Source organism: Macrotis lagotis, chromosome X, assembly GCF_037893015.1.
Source record: "Macrotis lagotis isolate mMagLag1 chromosome X, bilby.v1.9.chrom.fasta, whole genome shotgun sequence".
Classification (NCBI taxonomy): domain Eukaryota; kingdom Metazoa; phylum Chordata; class Mammalia; order Peramelemorphia; family Peramelidae; genus Macrotis; species Macrotis lagotis.
Genome location: NC_133666.1, coordinates 163,548,678 through 163,568,935, shown reverse-complemented (window position 1 = coordinate 163,568,935; position 20,258 = coordinate 163,548,678).

Here is a 20,258-nt window from a genome sequence, read left to right as displayed (position 1 = left end):
ATGCATACCATAGTTTGTTAAGCCATTCCCCAATTAAAAGACATTCACTTAATTTCTAAATCTTTGCGACCACAAGCAAGGCTATTATTAATATTTTTGTACAAGTGATATTTTTACCATTTTCATCATCTCTTCAGGATATAGACCCACTAGTGGTATTACTGGATCAAAGGGAATGCACATTTTTGTTGCACTTTAGGCATAATTCTAAATTACTCTCCAGAAAGGTTGGATGAGTTCACAGCTCCACTAACAATGTATTAGTGTCTCAGATTTTCCATATCCCTTACAACATTGATCATTGTCCTTTCTGGTCATATTAGTCAGCCTGAGAGCCATGAAGTGGTATCTCAGAGATGCTTTAATTTCCATTTCTCTAATAAGTAATGATTTGGAGCAAGTTTTCATATGACTATGAATTACTTTGATTTCCTCAGCTGTAAATTGCCTTTGAAAATCCTTTGACCATTTGTCAGTTGGGGAATGGATGGCTTTTGGAAATTTGACTCATTTCTCTGTATATTTTAGAAATGAGTCCTTTGTCAGAAATACTAGTTGCAAAAATTATTTTCCAACTTACTACATTTCTTTTGATCTTGGTTACAGTGCCACTGTCTGTGCAAAGCTTTTTAATTTATTGTAATCAATATTATCTAGTTTGCTTTAAATGATGCTCTGTATCTCTTCTTTGGTCATAAACTGTATTCCTTTCCATAGATCTGACAGGTAACCTAGTCCATGTTCTTATAGTACGCTTATAATATTTTTTTTATGTCTAAATAGTGAATCCATTTTGATTTTATCTTGGTATAGGGTGGGAGGTGTTGGTCTAATCTAAGTTTCTTCCATACTAACTTCCAATTTTCCCAACAGTTTTTATTAAAGAGAGAGTTTTTATCCCAATAGTTGGACTCTTTGGGTTTATCAAATAGCAGATTACTATAATCATTTCCTGTTATTGCACTTAGTCTATTCCACTGATCCATGATTCTATTTCTTAGCCAATACCAGACAGTTTTGATGACTGATTCTTTATAATATAATTTTCGATCTGGTAAGGCTAAACCACCTCCTTTTGAACTTTTTTTCATTGAACTCCTGTAAATTCTAGACTTTTTATTTCTCCATATAAATTTACTTACAACTTTTTCTAACTCAAAGTAATTTTTTGGAATTTTGATTGGGAGGATACTAAATAAGTAGTTTAGTTTTGGTAGAATTGTCATTTTTATTATATTAGCTCAACCTATCCATGATCAGTTGGTGTTTGTCGAGGTATTTAAATCTAATTTTATTTACATGAGAAGAGTTTTGTAATTGTTTTAAAAAAGTTTTGTAGTCTGCCTTGGGAGATAGACTCCCAGGTTATTTTGTCTGAGGTTACTTTAAATGAGATTTTATTTTCAAGCTCTTTCTGCTATATCTTGCTAGTCATATATAGAAATTTTGAGGATTTATGAGGGTGTATTTTATATCCTGCTACTTTGATAAAATTGCTAATTATTTCTAGTAGTTTTTTAGATGATTTTTGGGGATTCTCTAGCTACACCATCATGTCATCTGCAAAGAGTGAGTGTTTTGTCTCCTCATTCCCTAGTCTAATTCCTTCAATTTCTTTTGCTTCTCTTATTGCTAAAGCTAATATTTCAAATATAATATTGAATAGTAGCAATGATAGTGGGCATCCTTGTTTGACCCTTGTTTTTATTGGGAATGCCTCAAACCTATCCCCATTGCATATTATGCTTGTTGATGGTTTCAGATGGATACTGCTTATTATTCTAAGGAACAAAACATTTATTCCTGCACTCTCTAGTGTTTTATTTTGTCAAAAGCTTTTTCAGCATCTATTGAAAAGATCATATTATTTCTCATAGAAATATTATTGATATAATTAATTTTATTAACAGTTTTCCTAATACTGAACCAGCCCTGCATTCCTGGGATAAATTCTACTGGATCGCATTGCATTATCCAAGTGATAATTTGTTTTCTTTAATTCTTCCTGGTTTAGATATCAGCACCATATTGGTATCATTGAAAGAGACAGGTAGAAGTCCATCTTCACCTATTTTTCCAAAGATTTTATATAGAATTGGAATTAATTGTCCCTTAAGTGTTTGTTAGAATTCACTTGTGAATCCATTTCTTAGGGAGTTCAATAATGACTTGTTGAATTTGTTTTTCTGAGATAAGGTTATTTATGCTTTTAATTTCCTCTTCATTTAATCTGGGCAACATGCATTTTTGCAAATATTTATCCATTTCACTTAGATTGTTAAATTTATTGGCAACTATTTGGGAAAAAGAATTCTGATTTATTACTTTAATTTCTTCTTTATTGGTGGTGAACTTACCCTTTTCATTTTTCATACTAGCAATTTGGTTTTCTTCTTTCTTTTTTTAATCAAATTGACCAGAGGTTTATCAGTTTTACAGTTTTTTTTTTCATAAAGCCAGCTCTTGGTTTTATATATTAATCCTATTATTTTCTTGTTTATGATTTTATTAATTTCTCCTCTAACTTTTAGAATTTCTAATTTGAAACCATAATTGGGGTTTTTAATTTGTTCTTTCTCTACTTTTTTTTAGTTACATATTTAGTTCATTGATTTCTTCTTTCTCTAATTTATTCATGTAAGCATTTAAAGATATAATATATCCCCTGACAACCACCTTGAGTCTATCCCATAGGTTTTGGTATGTTGTATCATTATTGTTAATAGCTAGGATAAAATAATTAATACTTTCTGTAATTTGTTGCTTGATCCACTCATTCTATAAAATGAGGTTATTTAGTTTCCAATTGGTTCTAGCTCTATATCTCCCTGGCCCAGTATTGCATATGATTTTTATTGCATTATGATCTCAGAAAGATGTATGCACTATTTCTGCCTTTCTGCAGGTGATCATTGGGTTTTTATGCCTAGTACATGGTGAATTTTTGTGTAAGTGCCATGTAATGCAGATAAAAACAAGTATATTCCTTTCTATCCCCATTCAATTTCTTCTATAGGTCTATCATATATAGGTTTTCTAACAATTGATTTAACTCCTTAACTTACTTCTTGTTTATTTTATGAATAAATTATATAAATCTGAGAGCAGGAGATTAAGGTCTTCCACTAGTAGAGTTTGCTGTCTATGTCTTCCTGTAACTTTTCAACTTCTCCTTTAAGAATTTGAATGCTATGCCATTGGTTGCATGCATATTTAGTATTGACATTACTTTATTGTCTGTGCTACCTTTTAGGAGGATATAGTTTCCTTCCTTATCTCTTTTAATACTATCTATTTTTGCAGCTGCTTTGTCTGAGTTAAGGATTGCAATGCCTGCTTTTATCACTTCAGCTGAAGCAAAATTTATTTTGCTCCAACCTTTTACCTTTACTCTATATGTATTTCTCTGCTTCAAATAAGTTTCTTATAAGCAGCATCTTGTAGGATTCTGGTTTGTAATCCACTCTGTTATTCACTTACATTTTGAGGGACAGTTCATCCCATTCACATTCAAAGTTATAATTGCTAACTCTTTATTGCACTCCATGTTATCTTCCTTCTGTTTGTATAAACCCCTTTTTTGCCTTTCTCTATATTTTCAGTGTTTTCTTTCTGAATACCACCACCTTCAGTGTGTTTGCCCTCTTATATAAACCCCATCCTCTTTTTTCCCTTTTCCTTTTTCCCCCTTCTTCCTTTCTTTCTTTTAGCTCCCCCTTTTCTCACCCTCTCTGACCCCTCCCCCTTTCCCTTTTTTTCTGGTAAAAAGGCAAGATAAGTTTCTTAAATTGATTAGTTCAAGTCTGATGTGATGAGTATTCAGGTAGTGCTCAACTCCTCCCTTCTTCCCCTCAATTAGAATTGTTTTTTTGTACTTCTTGATGTAATGAGATTTATCCCATTCTGTCTCCCTCCAACCTCCTTACTGCCCCCCTTTTTAAGGAGGCATTGTTTTTAAATCATTCTATTTGAGCCACAGAAAAGTTATGTGTGTCCATCTCTCTGGCTATGGATATTCTCTTCAATAGAGCTATAATTCTCAAGAGTTATGAGACTCCTTCTCCCAAGTGGGTATATAGCCTGTTTCATCTTATTGTATAGCATTTTTTTACCTTTTTATATGTCTCTTGAGCCTCCTGTTTGATATCCAAATTTTCTATCATGAAATCTGGGAAGTCTCAAATTTCATTAAATGTCGATCATTTTACCCTATAAGAAACAGCTCAACTTTGACAGGTAGTGGATTCTAGGCTGCATAACAAGTTCCCTTGGTCTTGGGAATATCTCATTCCACGTTCTTCAAACCTTTAATGTTGATGCAGCCAGGTCCTGCATAATCCTTACTGTGGCTCCTTGGTATTTAATTTTTTTTTCTGGCTGCTTGTAGGATTTTTTTCTTTTTTCTGATAGTCTTTGTTGTTTTCACTTTAGAATTTCTTTCCTGAGGTGATCAGTGCATTCTTTCAATAAATATTTTGCCCTCTGGTTACATGATATCAGGACAATTTTCCATCAATAATCCTGTAATATTAAATCCAGGCTTACATGGGGGTAGGAGATTATTTGTTGTTTGTTCCTGGGAAAGGGCCCTGCTTAAAGTATGGAGCTCTGGTCACTGCCCACCTGATTGTTCTCCAGGCATGCTCTGAGACTCTGAGCAGGAACTCATCCCTCCTATAGTTCCTCCCCCCACCAAAGACTCCAAAGCTAAAGTTGGATCTCACACCTGCCACCCACCAAAGTCTCTATGCCTGAGGATGGACCTGTGAGTTTCCCCAGCTGCCATCTCCATGCTGATCCTCTGCTCTCATCTCCTAGTTCATCCACAGTACCCTGAGACAGACCTTCTTGGTAGGTGTTCTTCTCCTAGTTTCTCTTTCTGGGTTTTATTTGATTGAATTTCTGTTAAGAGGTTTCTCTTGGGGCAGCTAGGCAGTACAGTGGATTGAGTACAGGCCCTGGAGTCAGGAATACCTGAGTTCAAATCCAGTCTCAGACACTTAATAATTACCTAGCTATGTGGCCTTGGGCAAGCCACTTAATCGCATTACCTTGCAAAAAAAATCTAAAAATCAAAGAGGTTTCTCTTATGTTATTTCTGAAGGGAAAGAGAGAGAATTTATCACAGCGCCTGTCTTTTCTCTGCCATCTTGGTTTATGGTCTAAGAGAACAATTATAAATGAAGTCAAATGAAGTCAAATCTCAATTAATTGGAAAAATGTTAAAGTGCTCATGATTAGGTTGAGCTAGTGTAATAAAAATTTCTATTCTACCCAAATTAAATTACTTATTCAGTGCCATACCAATCATACTACCAAATAACTGCTTTACCAAGGTAGAAAAAAAGTTTCCAAATTCATCTGGAGCAACAAAAGGGCAAGAAAGAAAGGGAAACAATGAGAAAAAATACAAAGGAAGACCTCTACCAGGTCTAAATCTATACTGTAAAGCAGCATCCATCAAAATTGCCTGATACTGGTTAAGAAATAGGATAATAGATCAGATTAGAATAGGTTCAAAAGGAACTGCAGTAACTGTGTATAGCAATCTACTATTTGAAAAACCCAAAGACATCAGCTTCTGGTATAAGAACTCAGTATTTGACAAAAATTGTAGGGAAAACTGGAAAATACTATGACAAAAATTAGACATTGATCCATATCTCACACCTATAACAAATTAATGTCAAAATGGGTACAGGATTTAGACATACGGAGTGATAATATAAATAAAGGGATCAAAAAATACTCTTCTATCAGATCTATTGAAAGGTGGCAGAATTTTTTACAAAACAAGAATTACAGCATATTATAAAGTGCAAAATAAATGATTTTGAACATATTAAATTAAAAAAAATTTCAAACTAATAAAATCAATTCTGCCAAAATTCTAAGGAAATAATAAATCTAGGAATCTTTACAACTAGGAGTTCTGATAAAGGTCTAGTTTCTAAAATATAGAGAAAATTGCATCAAATATATAAGATCACAAGTCATTGCCTGATTGATAAATGGTCAAAAGTTATGATCAGAAAGTTTTCAAATGAAGAAATTATAGGTATATATGAGAAAATGATCCTAAACTTTATTGATTAGAAATGCAAATTAAAACAACAATGACGTATCATCCCACACCTACTGGATTAACCGGGATGGAAAAAAGGGAAAATGATCAATGTTGGAGGAATTTTGGGAAGATTGGATTATTGATGCATTGCAGATGAAGTTCTGAATGGATCAAACCTTTCTGAAGAGTAATATGAAACTATGCCCAAAGAGCAATAAAACTATTCATATCCTTTGACCTAGCAATTACAATTCTACATATATATCCACAAGAAATTATAAAAAAGGGGAAAATCCTACATGCTCCTAAATATTCCTAGCAGTTCTTTTTGTGGTGGCAAAGAATGGAAATTAAGGAGATATCCATCAATTGGAAAATGGCTAAACAAGTTATGGTACATGAATACTATGAAATACTGTTGTTCCATAAGAAACCATAAATGGTTGGACTATACAGAAGCATGAAATGGCTTACTGGATCTGATGCTGATCAACACACACACACATACACACACACACACACACACACACACACACACACACACACACTATCACCCTTCTGAATCTGATAAACACTTTATAAATTTTATCTCTTTTCTCTTTCCTTTAATCCTAATTCCTCACTTGCCTAGTTACTAATTTGTAAATAGGTTTATCAAAATATGTATGAACAATGCTAACCTGGTTGTTACTGGGGGGCAGGGGAATGAAAAGGGGACATGGAAGGAAATTTTGTAACTTAAAAGTGTACATACACATGTATATGGATAAAAATAAATAAATAAATAATTTAAAAATTAGAATAAAAGTAAAAGTACAAAAGAATGTGTCCATAATGTTGCCATAACTTTTGATTATGTTATTATTGAAAGATACAGACACACATACACACACACACACACACAATACACACAGACCCACAAACACACATACATACAGACCCACAAACAAACACATACAAAGACCCACAGACACACTCACTCTCACTCACACTCACTCTCAATGAGTTCTACTTTATGGGATTATTGTGATGAAAATGCTCTGTAAACTCTCAATTGCTCTATAATTTCTTTACTGTATTTTTTATACAATTTCTTAAATAAAATGAAATTTTAATAAATAATTTTTTAAAAATTCAGTTTCTGACTTCCAAGCAAGATGGAGGTGAGAAGACAGGCACAGTTCTAAAATCTCCTGATCTTCCCCCATTTATGATAAGAAACAAACCTCTTAACAGAAATCTGATCAACACCTAGAAAGAAAAGTCAGGAGAAAGAATATCTACCTCTGGACTTTTCTTTGGTAATCATAGGTGAGTCTAGGCACATAGGGACAACTCTGCCAGAAGCACAGGACCAGGGAGAACCTTGGAGTCTGCATTAGCTTGGGATTATCCTGGTTAGTCCCAAGGCTGGAGACAACTATTGATCAAAGACTAAAAATGTATTTAACAGCTTCAATCACTCCCTCCAGGCCAAGGGAGAGGGCCTCAATCAAGGTCACAGACACTCCAGAGAAAGCAACCAGCACATCCTACTAGCCAGCTGGAGATATTAGACTCAGTGACCAAAAACTCTAGCACTCCCCTATAGGCCAGCTGGAGATATTACACCCAGTGATTAAAGCCTCTAGAGATCCCAATACCCAACCTCTGTGAATCAGGTCTGCCCCAACTCAATGTCTTAGTAAAATGAAGAAAGGCCAGCAAAAGTTGGATCCATAGTACAATTCTTTGAAAGAAAATATCCTAACTCAGAGAGAACTAGAATCTCCGAGGAGAATATGATCTGTTCTCCAGCACAGAAAGACTTCCTTGAAGAAATAAGGAGAAATAAGTAAGGAAGTTTAGCCAGAAGTGATGGATACTCAGAATTTTTTATGACTCAGGTAGAATGATTTAAAAACACTTCCTCATAAAACAGGTGGGGGGGAGAGAAAGGAGATGGGAAGAGAGGGGATTGAATGGGGGTAAATCCTATTACATTGAGAGGTACAAAAGGCCTATGGTATTAGAGGGGGGAGGAAAGGGAGGAGATGCAAAACACCTGAATCTTCCTCTAGTCAGGCATGGCTTGAAGTTAACTTACACACACACATTCAGTTAACTTAAAAAAAATCTTAATTTTCAAGTATTAAAAGGAGAAGAGGAGAGGGGAAAGAGACAGGGAAGGGGAGATAAAGGGTAACTAAGAGAAGGAAGGGAAGGGAAAAGGGAAAAAAGGGAAAGGGAAATGAAAGGGGAAGGGGCTGGATATCGGAGGGCAAACATACTGAAGGGGTGGTATTCAACAACAAAATACTGGGGAATATAGATAAAGGAAAAAAGGAGTAAAATACAGAGGGAAGATAGCATAGAGGGCAATAAAGAGTTAGCAATTTTAACTTTGAATGTGAATGGGATGAACTCTCCCTTAAAACATAAGGGACACTTCTGGCCAAGATGGCAGAGAGAAGACAGACACAGTTCTAAGGTCTCCTGATCTTTCCCCATCTATCATATGAAATAAACTTCTTAACAGAAATCTGTCCCACAAAATAAAGAAAGAAAAGCTAGGAGAAAGAATATCTACCTCAGGATTTGTCTCCAGCAGCAGCATTGGACTAATTCAGGCAGTTGAGTATGGGCTCAGAGGGAGGATCAGCCCCAGATCAGCCAGATTGGATGATGAATTGGAGCTGGGAGTCTGAGTTTCCAAGAGCCAGACCTGATGAATCAGCAGTGGGGTTAGATGGTGGGAACTTGAGTCAACTAGGGATCAGAGGCACTGGTGTTGGTGCTGTCCCTCTGGACTTGCCAACAGGGCTGCGGGGGAGAGTTCCATTGCAGGGAAGCTGCAGACATCATCCCTGGGCTCCTCTAGTCTGAGGAACTCCTCAATTGCAGCTGAGGCCTCTTTGCAGCACAAACAATTGCAAACTAATTCTGCCTCAGGCCCAGGTGTGTGAGTAGAAGAAACAGCTCAGCTGACAAAAGAGAAAGGATTTCAGGCCAGGGTAAAGAGCACCATTGATGGAAGGCAAAAGAGTTCAATAGCTCCAACTCCTCCCTTCAAGCAAAGGGAGAAGGCCTCAATCAAGGTCACAGACACTCCAGAGAAAGCAAACAACACCTCCTACTGGCCAGCCCAAGAAATTGCTTTCAGTGAGTAAAGCCTTTAGCGATCCCAAGCCCCTGTGAACCAGCTCCTCCCCAACTCAAGGTCTTAGCAAAATGAAGAAGGGTCAGCAGAAAGGTGGATACATAGAAAAATTCTTGGAAGGGAAAGACCCTAACTCAGAAAGACCTAGAACCTCTGAGGAGAATATGAGTTGGTCTTCCGCACAGAAAGACTTCCTTGAAGAAATAAGGAAGGAGCTTAAAAATCAACTGGAAAATTTGGGAGAGACAATTAATACCTTGCAACATGAAAACAAATCCTTAGAAAATACAATTGGACAAATACAAAAGGAAAATAAATCTCTCACATCATCAATTGGACAAATACAAAATGAGAATAATTCTCTCAGATCTTCAGTTGGGCAAATGTAAAAAGAAAATAATTCTCTTGAAATCTCAATTGGTAAAATGGAAAGCTCATTGAAAAATAGAACTGAACAATTGGAAAAGGAATTGCAAAAGGTTAATGAATTAAACTCCTCCCTATAAAAAAGAATGGAGTCTGCAGAAACGAATGTCTCCATGAGACAGCAAGAGCCAGTAAAACAAAATAAAAAAATAAAAAAAATAGAAGAAAATTTAAAGTACCTCATCAACAAAACCACTGACCTCTAGAATAGATTGAGGAGGGGCAACCTGAGAATTATAGGACTTCCTGAAAACATTGAAGAGGAAAAAACAAGACTGGAATAATATTACAGGATCTAGTGATGGAAAACTGCCCTGATATCATGGAAGAGGAGGGCAAAGTAGTTATTGAAAGAATACTTTGATTGCATCCAGAAAAAGATCCTAAAATGAAAACACCAAGGAAGGTTGTGGCTATATTACAGAAATATCAGATAAAAGAGAAAATCCTGCAAGCAGCCAGTAAAAAACAATTTAAATATCAAGGAGCCACAGTAAGGACCACACACGATCTGGCTGCATCAACATTAAGGGATCGAAGGGCCTGTAGCAAGATATTTCGAAGAGCAAGGGAGCTTGGAATGCAGCTAAAAATCTACTGTCCCACAAAGCTCAGCCTTGTCTTACAGGGAAAAAGAGAAAAAGATACACATTTAACAAAATGGAAGAATTACAAAATTTCCTGATAAAAAGACCAGAGTTAAATAGTAAATTTGGACATCAAACAGGAGGTGAAAGAGACATATGACGAGGTAAAAAAACAAAAACGAAAAAAGGGGGGGGTGGTAAAAGGGAAAACAACTGCTATCCAGTAAGTGGAAACTGGCTATATCCTACCATGGGGAAAAAGATTCTCAAAAATCTTGAGAATTGTAACCCTAACAGAGAGAATATACCTAGCCACAAATGATGGACATTTATGAACTATCCATGAGACTGCTATCTAATGGGATGTAACTGGCTTTAACTGCACTTGGGAGAAGGACTTAATAACTATCAAGGTTTTTAACTCTATTAGATAGAATACATTTAACTAGAAGTGACAGATAGTCAGAATTTTCTATGACTCAGCTAGAATGATCAAAAAAAAACTACCTCCTTAAAAAGGGGAACAGGAAAGAGACAGGAGGAGGTAGAGGATTGAATGTAGTAAATCTCATTACACTAAGAGATACAAAACACCAGTAGTAATAGAGGGGTAGAAGGGAGCAGACAATAAACAACTGAATCTTCTTCTCATCACACTTCACTTAAAGTCAACCTACACATACTCAGTTAACTTATAAAACATCTAACCTTTCAAGTATTAAAAGGGGAAAAGGAGAGGGGGAGAGAGAAAGGGAAGGGCAGTGGGGCGAAAAGGGGAAATAACAAAAGGAAGGGAAGGGAAAAGGGAAAAAGGGAAAGGGGAAAGAAAGGGGATGGGTGATATAGAAGGGCAAACACATTGAAGGGGGTGGTATTCAGAATCAAAATACTGGGGAATATGGGTAGGGGGAAGGGGAAAATACAAACAGAGGGAAGATAGCATGGAGGGCAAGAAAAAATTAGTAATCATAACTTTGAATGTGAATGGGATGAATTCTCCCTTAAAATGTAAGCAAACAGCAGAGTAGATTAAAATCCAGAATCCTACAATATGGTGCTTACAAGAAACTCATTTAAAGCAGATACATATAGAGTAAAGGTAAAAGGTTGGAGCAAAATATATTTTGCATCAGCTGAAGTTAAAAAAAAAAGCAGGGGTAGCAATCCTTATTTGAGACAAAGCAGCAGGAAAAATAGCATTAAATCAGATAAGGAAGGGAATTTTATCCTCCTGAAAGGTACCATAGACAATAAATTTATTTCAATACTGAACTTATATGCACCCAATGGTATAGCATCCAAATTCTTAGAGGAGAAGCTGAAAGAATTACGGGAAGAGATAGAGAGCAAAACTCTACTAGTGGGAGAATTCTACCTCTTGCTCTCAGATCTAGATGAATAGAATCATAAAATAAACAAGAAAGAAGTTAAGGAGGTAAACAGATTGTCAGAAAATTAGACATGGTAGACTTATGGAAGAAACTGAATGGGTACAAAAAGGAATATACCTTTTTCTCTGCAGTACATGGAACTTATACAAAAATTGACCATATACTAGGACATAAAAACTGAATTATCAATTGCAGAAAGGCAGAAATAGTGTATACATCCTTCTCAGATCACAATGCAATAAAAGTTGTATGCAATATTGGGCCAAGGAGGTATAGACCCAGAACAAATTGGAAATTGAATAACCTCACTTAAAAAATGAGTAGACCAAAAAGCAAATTATAGAAAGAATTAACCATTTTTATCCTTGATAATGATAATAATGAAACAACATACCAAAACTTATGGGATTTATTCAAAGTTACTCTCAGGGGATATATTATATCTCTAAATATTTACATGAATAAATTGGAGAAAGAGGAAATAAATGAATTAAATATGCATCTAAAAATTAGAGAAAGAACAAATCAAAAATCCCCAATTAAATAACAAATTGGAAATTCTAAAAATTAAAGGAGAAATTAATAAAATAGAGACAAAACTATTGAATTAATAAATAAAACCAAAAGTTGGTATTATGAAAAACCCAATAAAATTGATAAACCTCTGTTAAATATGATTAAAAAAGAACAGAATAAACCAAATTGCTAGTATCATAAATGAAAAAGGTGAACTCACTAACAATGAGGAGGAAATTAAAGTAATAATTTGGAATTAATTAGCCCATCTCTATGCCAATGAATTTGTGAATCTAAGTGAAATGGATGAATATTTACAAAAATATGAGTTGCCCAGGTTAAATGAGGGAGAGATTAAATACCTAAACAACCATATCTTAGAAAAAGAAATTCAATAAGCCATCAATGAACTCCCTAAGAAAAATCTCCAGGGCCTGATGGATTCACAAGCGAATTATACCAAACATTTAAGGAACAATTTGTTCCAATTCTATTTAAACTCTTTGGAAAAATAGGGAAAGATGGAACTCAGTCTAACTCTTTCTATGAAACCAATATGGTGCTGTTACCTAAACCAGGAACTGTTAAAACAGGGAAAGAAAATTATAGACCTATCTCCCTGATTGAATAGAGATGCAAAAATCTTAAATAAAATCAGAGCAAAACAATTACAAGTTATAACTAAGATAATACATTAGAATCAAGTAGGATATATTCCAGGAATGCAGGGTAGGTTCAATATTAGGAAAATTGTTAGTATACTCAATTATATCAACGACAAAGCTATCATAAATTATATGCTTATATCAATAGATGCTGAAAAGCTTTTGACAAAATACACTATCCATTCCTACTAAAAACACTAGAGAGTGTAGGAATAAATGGACTTTTGCTTAGAATAATTAGCAGTATCTATCTCAAACCATCAGCAAGCTTTATATTCAATGGGGAAAGGCTAGAGGTAATCCCAATAAGATGAGGGGTGAAACAAGGTTGTACATTATCACCACTATTATTCAATATTGTGTTAGAAATGTTAGCGTAAGCAATTAGAGAAGAAAAAGAAATTAAAGAAATTAGAATTGGAAGGAAGAGACAAAACTCTCACTCTTTGCAGATGACATGATGGTCTACATAGGGAATCCCAAGAAATCATCCAAAAAACTACTCAAAACAATTAGCAATATTAGCGAAGTTGCAGGTTATAAAATAAACCCTCATACTCCTCAACTTTTCTATATATGTCTAGCAAGATACAGCAGGAAGCGATAGAAAGAGAAATCCCATTCAAAGTAACCTCAGACATTATAAAATACTTGGGAGTCTATTTGCCAAGAAAGACTCAAAATCTTTTTGAAAACAATTATAAAAGACTTATCACACAAATTAAATCACAATTAAATAACTGGGCAAAGTTCAACTGCTTATGGACAGGTAGAGCTAATATAATAAAAATGACAATTCTCCCAAAATTATTACCCCTACCAATCAACATCCCAAAAATTACTTTAATGAGTTAGAAAAACTTGTAAGTAAATTCATATGGAGAAATAAAATGTCAAAAGTTTCCAGGATCTTAAAGAAAAAAAGTGCAACAGAAGGTGGCTTAGCCTTACCTGAACTGAAATTATATTATAAAGCATCAGTCATCAAAATTGTTTGGCTTTGACTAAGAAATAGAGTGTTGGGCTAGTGGAATAGACTAGGTGTAAAAGCAGTAGATGATTATAGTAATATGCTTGTTGATAAACCCAAAGAGTCCAGCCATTGGGATAAAAACTCCCTCTTTGATAAAAACTGCTGGGATAATTGGAAGTTAATATGGAAGATACTTAGATTAGACCCACACCTAACACCCTTTACCAAGATAAGATCCAAATGTTTACAGGATTTAGAGACAAAAAACAATACTATAAGCAAATTAGAAGATCAAGGACTAGTTTATCTGTCAGATCTATGGAAAGGGGAACAGTTTATGACTAAGGAAGAGTTGGAGAACATCACCAAAAACCAATTAGATGATTTCGATTACATTAAATTAAAAGGCATTTGCACAGATAAAAACCACTCTAACCTAAATCAAAAGAAATGTAGTAAATTGGGAAACAATCTTTACAACTAAAGATCCTGAGAAAGGACTCATTTCTAAAATATACAGAGAACTGAGTCATATTTTTAAAACAAAAAGCCATTCCCCAATTGACAAATGGTCAAAGGATATGCAAAGGCAATTTATAGATGAGGAGATCAAAGCAATCTATAGCCATATGAAAAATGCTCTAAATGAATAATTATTAGAGAAATGAAAATTAAAGCCTCTCTAAGGTACAACCTCATACTTCTCAGATTGGCCAATATGACCAGAAAGTATAATGGTCATTGTTGGAAGGGTTGTGGGAAATCTGGGACACTATTACACTGTTGGTGGAGCTGTGAACTCATCCAGCCTTTCTGGAGAGCTATTTAGAATTATGCCCAAAAGGCAAAAAAATGTGCATACTCTTTGAACAGCAATACCACTACTGGGTTATATCCTGAAGAGATGATGAAAAAGGGTGAAAAACATCACTTGTACAAAAATATTTATAGCAGCCCTGTTTGTATTGGAAAATACTTGGAAATCAATAAATGTCCTTCAATTGGGGAATGGTTTAACAAACTGTGGTATATGTATGTCATGGAACACTATTCTTCTATTAGAAACCAGGAAGGATGGGATTTAAGTGAAGCCTGGAGTGATTTGCATGAACTGGAAGGACTCGCTCATTCCATCAGTGCAACCAGCGGGAACAATTTTGGTCTGTCTGCAAAGGAGAGTGCCATCTGTATCCAGATAAGGAGATGTGGAGTTTGAAAAAAGTTCAAGGATTATTTCCTTTAATTTAAAAAAAAAACAGATATCTTATTGTCTGATCTTGCTACTTCTTATACTTCTTGTCTCTTCTTTAAGGATATGATTTCTCACTCATCACACTCAATTTGGATCAAGGTACAACTTGGAAACAAAGTAAAGAATGACATTGCTTTCTGTGGAGGGGTGGGGAAAGGGAAGTAGGATGGGGGAAAATTGTCTAACTCAAATAATATCTTTAATAAAAATAAATTTTAAAAAATGAAATGTAAGCGAATAGCAGATTAGATTAAAAACCAGAATTATACTATATGCTGCTTACAAGAAACTTATTTGAAGTACTATATAGTAAAAGTAAAAGGATGGAGTAAAATACATTTTGCTTAAGCTGAAGTAAAAACAAAACAGGTTGCAATCCTTATCTGAAACAAAGTAGCAGCAAAAATATATAATATTAATAGAGATAAGGAAGGAAACTATAGCCTCCTAATCATTATCATAGACAATAAAATAATTTCAATACTGAATATATATGCACCCAATCGTATAGATTCCAAATTCTTAGAGGAGAAGCTGAAATACAGGAAGACATAGACAGCAAAACTCTACTAGTGGGAGCCCTCAAACTCCTGTTTTCAGATTTAGATAAAATGAAACACAAAATAAACAAGAAAGAAGTTAAAAAGGTGAATAGATTGTTAGAAAAGCAAGATCTGATAGACTTATGGAGGAACTTGAATGGGGATAGAAAGGAATATACCTTCTTCCTCTGCAGTACATTGCACTTATACAAAAATTGACCACATACTAGGTCATAAAACCTTAATAATAAATTTTAGAAAGGCAGAAGTAGTGAATACATCTTCCTCAAATCACAATGCAATAAAAATTACATGCAATATTGACTAGGGAGATATAGACCCAGAAATAATTGGAAAATAATTAACCTCATTTTAAGCATTAAACATTAAACAACAAATTATACAAACAACTGTTTTATCCTTGATAATGACAATAATGAAACACAATACCAAATCCTAAGGGATTTACTCAAAGCAACTGTCAGGAGATATATCTTTAAATTCTTACATGAATAACTTAGAGAAATAAGAAATCAATGAACTAAATATGCAAATAAAAATTAGAGAAAGAATAAATTAAAAATCCCCAATTAAATACCAAATTAGAAATTCTAAAAATTTAAGGAGAAATGAATAAAAGCAAAAGCAAATAAATCTATTGAGTTAAAAAGTAAAAACCAAGATTTGGTTTTATGAAAAACCCAATAAAATTGATAAACCTGTGGTCAATTTGATTAAAAAAAGAAAGAAAACCAAATTGCTAGTATCATAATTGAAAAAGATGAATTCAGCACTAATGAAGAGGAAATTAAAGTAATAATTTGGAATTATTTTGCCCATCTATGCCAATAAATTTGACAATGTATGGGAAATGGACGAATATTGACAAAAATATAAGTTGCCCAGGTTAAATGAAGAGCACATTAAATACCTAAACAACCCTATCTCATAAAAGAAAATTCAACAAGCCATTATTGAACTCCCTATGAAAAAAATCTCCAGAGCCTGATGGATTCACAAGTGAATTCTATCAAACATTTAAGGAAAAATTATTTTTCCAATTCTATATAAACTATTTGGAAAAATAGAGGAAGACAGAGCTCTGGCTATCTCTTCCTGTGACACCAATATGGTGCTCTTACCAGAATCAGGAAGAGTTAAAACAGAAAGAAAATTATATACTTATCTTCCTGATGAATATAGATGCAAAAATCTTCAATAAGGTCTTAACAAAATGACTACAACAAGTTATCACTAGGATAACCCATTTTGACCACATAGGATTTATCCCATTAATGCAGGTTTGGTTCAATATTAAGAAAACTGTTAGTATAATTAATTACATCAACAACAAACCTATTAGTAATTATATGATTATATCAATAGAGGCTGAAAAAGGCTTTTGATAAAATACAGCACCCATTACTATTAAAAACACTAGAGAGTGTAGGAATAAATAAATTCTTCCTTAGAATAATTAGCAGTATCTATCTGAAACCATTAACAAGCATTATATGAAATGGGCATAGGTTATAGGAATTGCCAATGAGATCACAGGTGAAACAAGGATGCACATTATCACCACTAATATTCTATGTCGTATTAGAAATATTAGCTTCAGAAATAAGGAAAGAAAAAAATTGAAGGAATTAGAATTGGGAAGCAAGAGACAAAACTCTCATTCCTTACAGATGACATGATGGTATACCTAGAGAATCCCAAGAATTCATCCTAAAAATTAGTGGAAACAATTTGCAATTCAGCAAAGTTGCAGGATATAAAATAAACCCTCATAAATCCTCACTTTTCCATATATGACTAGCTAGATATAGCAGAAAGAGCTAGAAAGAAAAATTCCATTCAGAGTAACTTCAGACAACATAAAATACCTGAGAGTTTACCTGCCAAAGCATATGCAGAAACTTTTTGAAAGCTAATACAAAACAATTCTCACACAAATTAAATCAGATGTAAATAACTGGACAAGCATCAACTGCTCATGGAATGGTTGTGCTAATATAATAAAAATGACAGTTCTACTAAAACTAAACCACTGTTATTGCCACAGCAATCTAAATTCCAAAAAAATTACTTTAATGATTTAGGAAAAAGTTTTTACTAAATTCATATGGAGAAATAAAAAGTCAAGAATTCCTAGAGATTCAATGAAAAAGGGGCAAAAGATGGTGGCTTAGCCCTACCTGATCTAAAATTATACTATAAAGTATCAATCATCACAACTGTCTGGTATTGGCTAAGACATAGAGTGGTGGACCAGTGAAATAGACTAGGTGCAATAGCATGAAACAATTATAGTAATCTGCTGTTTGATAATCCCAGAGTCTAGTTATTGGGTTATAAACTCTCTCTTCAATAAAAACTGCTGGGAAAATTGGAAGTTAGTATGGAAAAAACTTACATTAGACAAACACCTAACACCCTTTAACCAAATAAGATACAAATGAATACAGGATTTAAACATAAAAAGCAATATTACATGCAAACTAGAAGATCAAGGACTAGTTTACCTGTCAGATCTATGGAAAAGGAAGCAGTTTATGACTAAGGAAGAGATGGAGAACATCCCTAAAAACAAACTAGATGATTTTGATTACCTTAAATTTAAAAAGCTTTTGCACAGACAAAAGCACTGTAACCAAGATCAAAAGGAATGTGGTAAACTAGGAAACAATCATCATAGCTAATGTTTCCGACAAAGGACTCATTTCTAAAATACACAGATAAATGAATAAATTATTTTTTTTAAAAGCCATTCCCCGATTGAAAAATGATCAAAGGATAAGCAAAGGAAATATAAAGATGAGGACATCAAACAATCCATAGTTACATGAAAAATTGCTCTAAATCATTACTTATTAAAATAATGCAAATTATAGCTTCTCTGAGGTATGACCTCACACCTCCCAAACTGGCCAATATAAACAGAAAGGACAACCATCATTGTTGGAAGGTTTGTGGGTAATCTGGGACACTGTTATATTGTTGGTGGAGCTCTGAACTCATACACACTTTCTGGAGATCAATTTGGAACTTCGTCAAAATGGCAACAAAAATGTACCCTTTGATCCAGCAATAGCACTACTGGGTCTATACCTTGAAGAGATTATGAAAAAGGGTAAAAACATCATTTGTACAAAATTATTCATAGCAGCCCTATTTGTGGTGGCAAAGAATTGGAAAGCAAGTAAATATCCTTCAATTGGGGAATGGCTTAGCAAACTGTGGAATATGTATGTCATGGAACACTATTGTTCTGTTAGAAACCAGGAGGGATGGAAATTCAGGGAAACTTGAAAGGATTTGCATGAACTGATCCTGAGTTAGATGAGCAGAACCAGAAAAATATTGCACACCCTAACAGCAATATGGGGTGATGATAAACCTTGATGTACTTGCTCATTCCATCAGTGTAACAATCAGGTACAATTTGGGACTGTTACAATGAAGAATGCCATACGTATCCAGAGAAAGAACCAAGGAGTTTGAACAGACCAAGGAACATTACCTTTAATTTAGGGAAAAAAACTGATATTTTATTGTCTGATCTTGTTACCTCTTAAATTTTATGTTTCTTCTTAAGGATATGACTTCTCTCTCATCACATTCAATTTGGATCAATGTATACCATGGAAACAATGTAAAGACTGAAAAATTGTCTTCTGTGGGGCATGGGGGGAGGTAAGTAAGTTTAGGGGAAAAATTGTAAAACTCAAAATGAATAAAACTTTTATAATTAAAACAAATCAATTTCATTTTTAAGATGTCCTTTCTATATTCCTGATTATTGTCAGATTCGATTTCTAAATTCTGGTAAGTAAATGAAATGTTAACTTATAGTTCATTATATTTATATTTTGTTATTTAGTTACTTTTCAATCTTGTCTGACTCTCTGTGACCCCATTGTGAGTTGGTGAAGATACTAGTGTGGTTTGCCATATCCTCCTCCATCTTATTTTCAGATGAGGAAACTGAGGCAAACAAGATTAAGTAACTTGCTCAGGATCACCTAGATAGTAAGTATCTGATGCCATATTTGAATCCAGGAAATGAGTCTTCCCAACTATAGATCTGATGCACTTTTCACTATACCTGTTAGTTGCACTATATTTATAGAGCATTCTTTTTTTGTTTTTGGGTTTTTTTAGGTTTTTGCAAGGCAAATGGGGTTAAGTGGCTTGCCCAAGGCCACACATCTAGGTAATTATTAAGTGTCTGAGACCAGATTTGAATGCAGGTACTCCTGACTCCAGGACCAGTGCTTTATCCACTGTACTACCTAGCTGCCCCTTTATATAGAATTCTTAAAATTGTAGTTGAAAATAAATATAAGAAGATATAGCACATTTTCCCACTTGGCAAGAGAGGAAAACAAGAGAAAGAAATTTTTAAGAATTTTCTTATTTTTTGCTTGATAAGAGGCAAGTAATAAAAGCAGAAATGAAGGCCTGAATGGTAGAGGACAATGACCTTACCTTGTTCACTAAATTTTTGTTCTTGTTCTAATACACTTGATGAAGGGAAATGATATAGAGAATGTGTGGACATCCCTACTCTTGAGATTCTGCCTCCACTGGACACTGTTGATTGCATCCTACCACCCCTTGACCCTATTGTATCTTATCTTCCATTTCCACCTTGTCTTAACTTTGTCCTGAACACTGGCAGGCAGGAAATGATA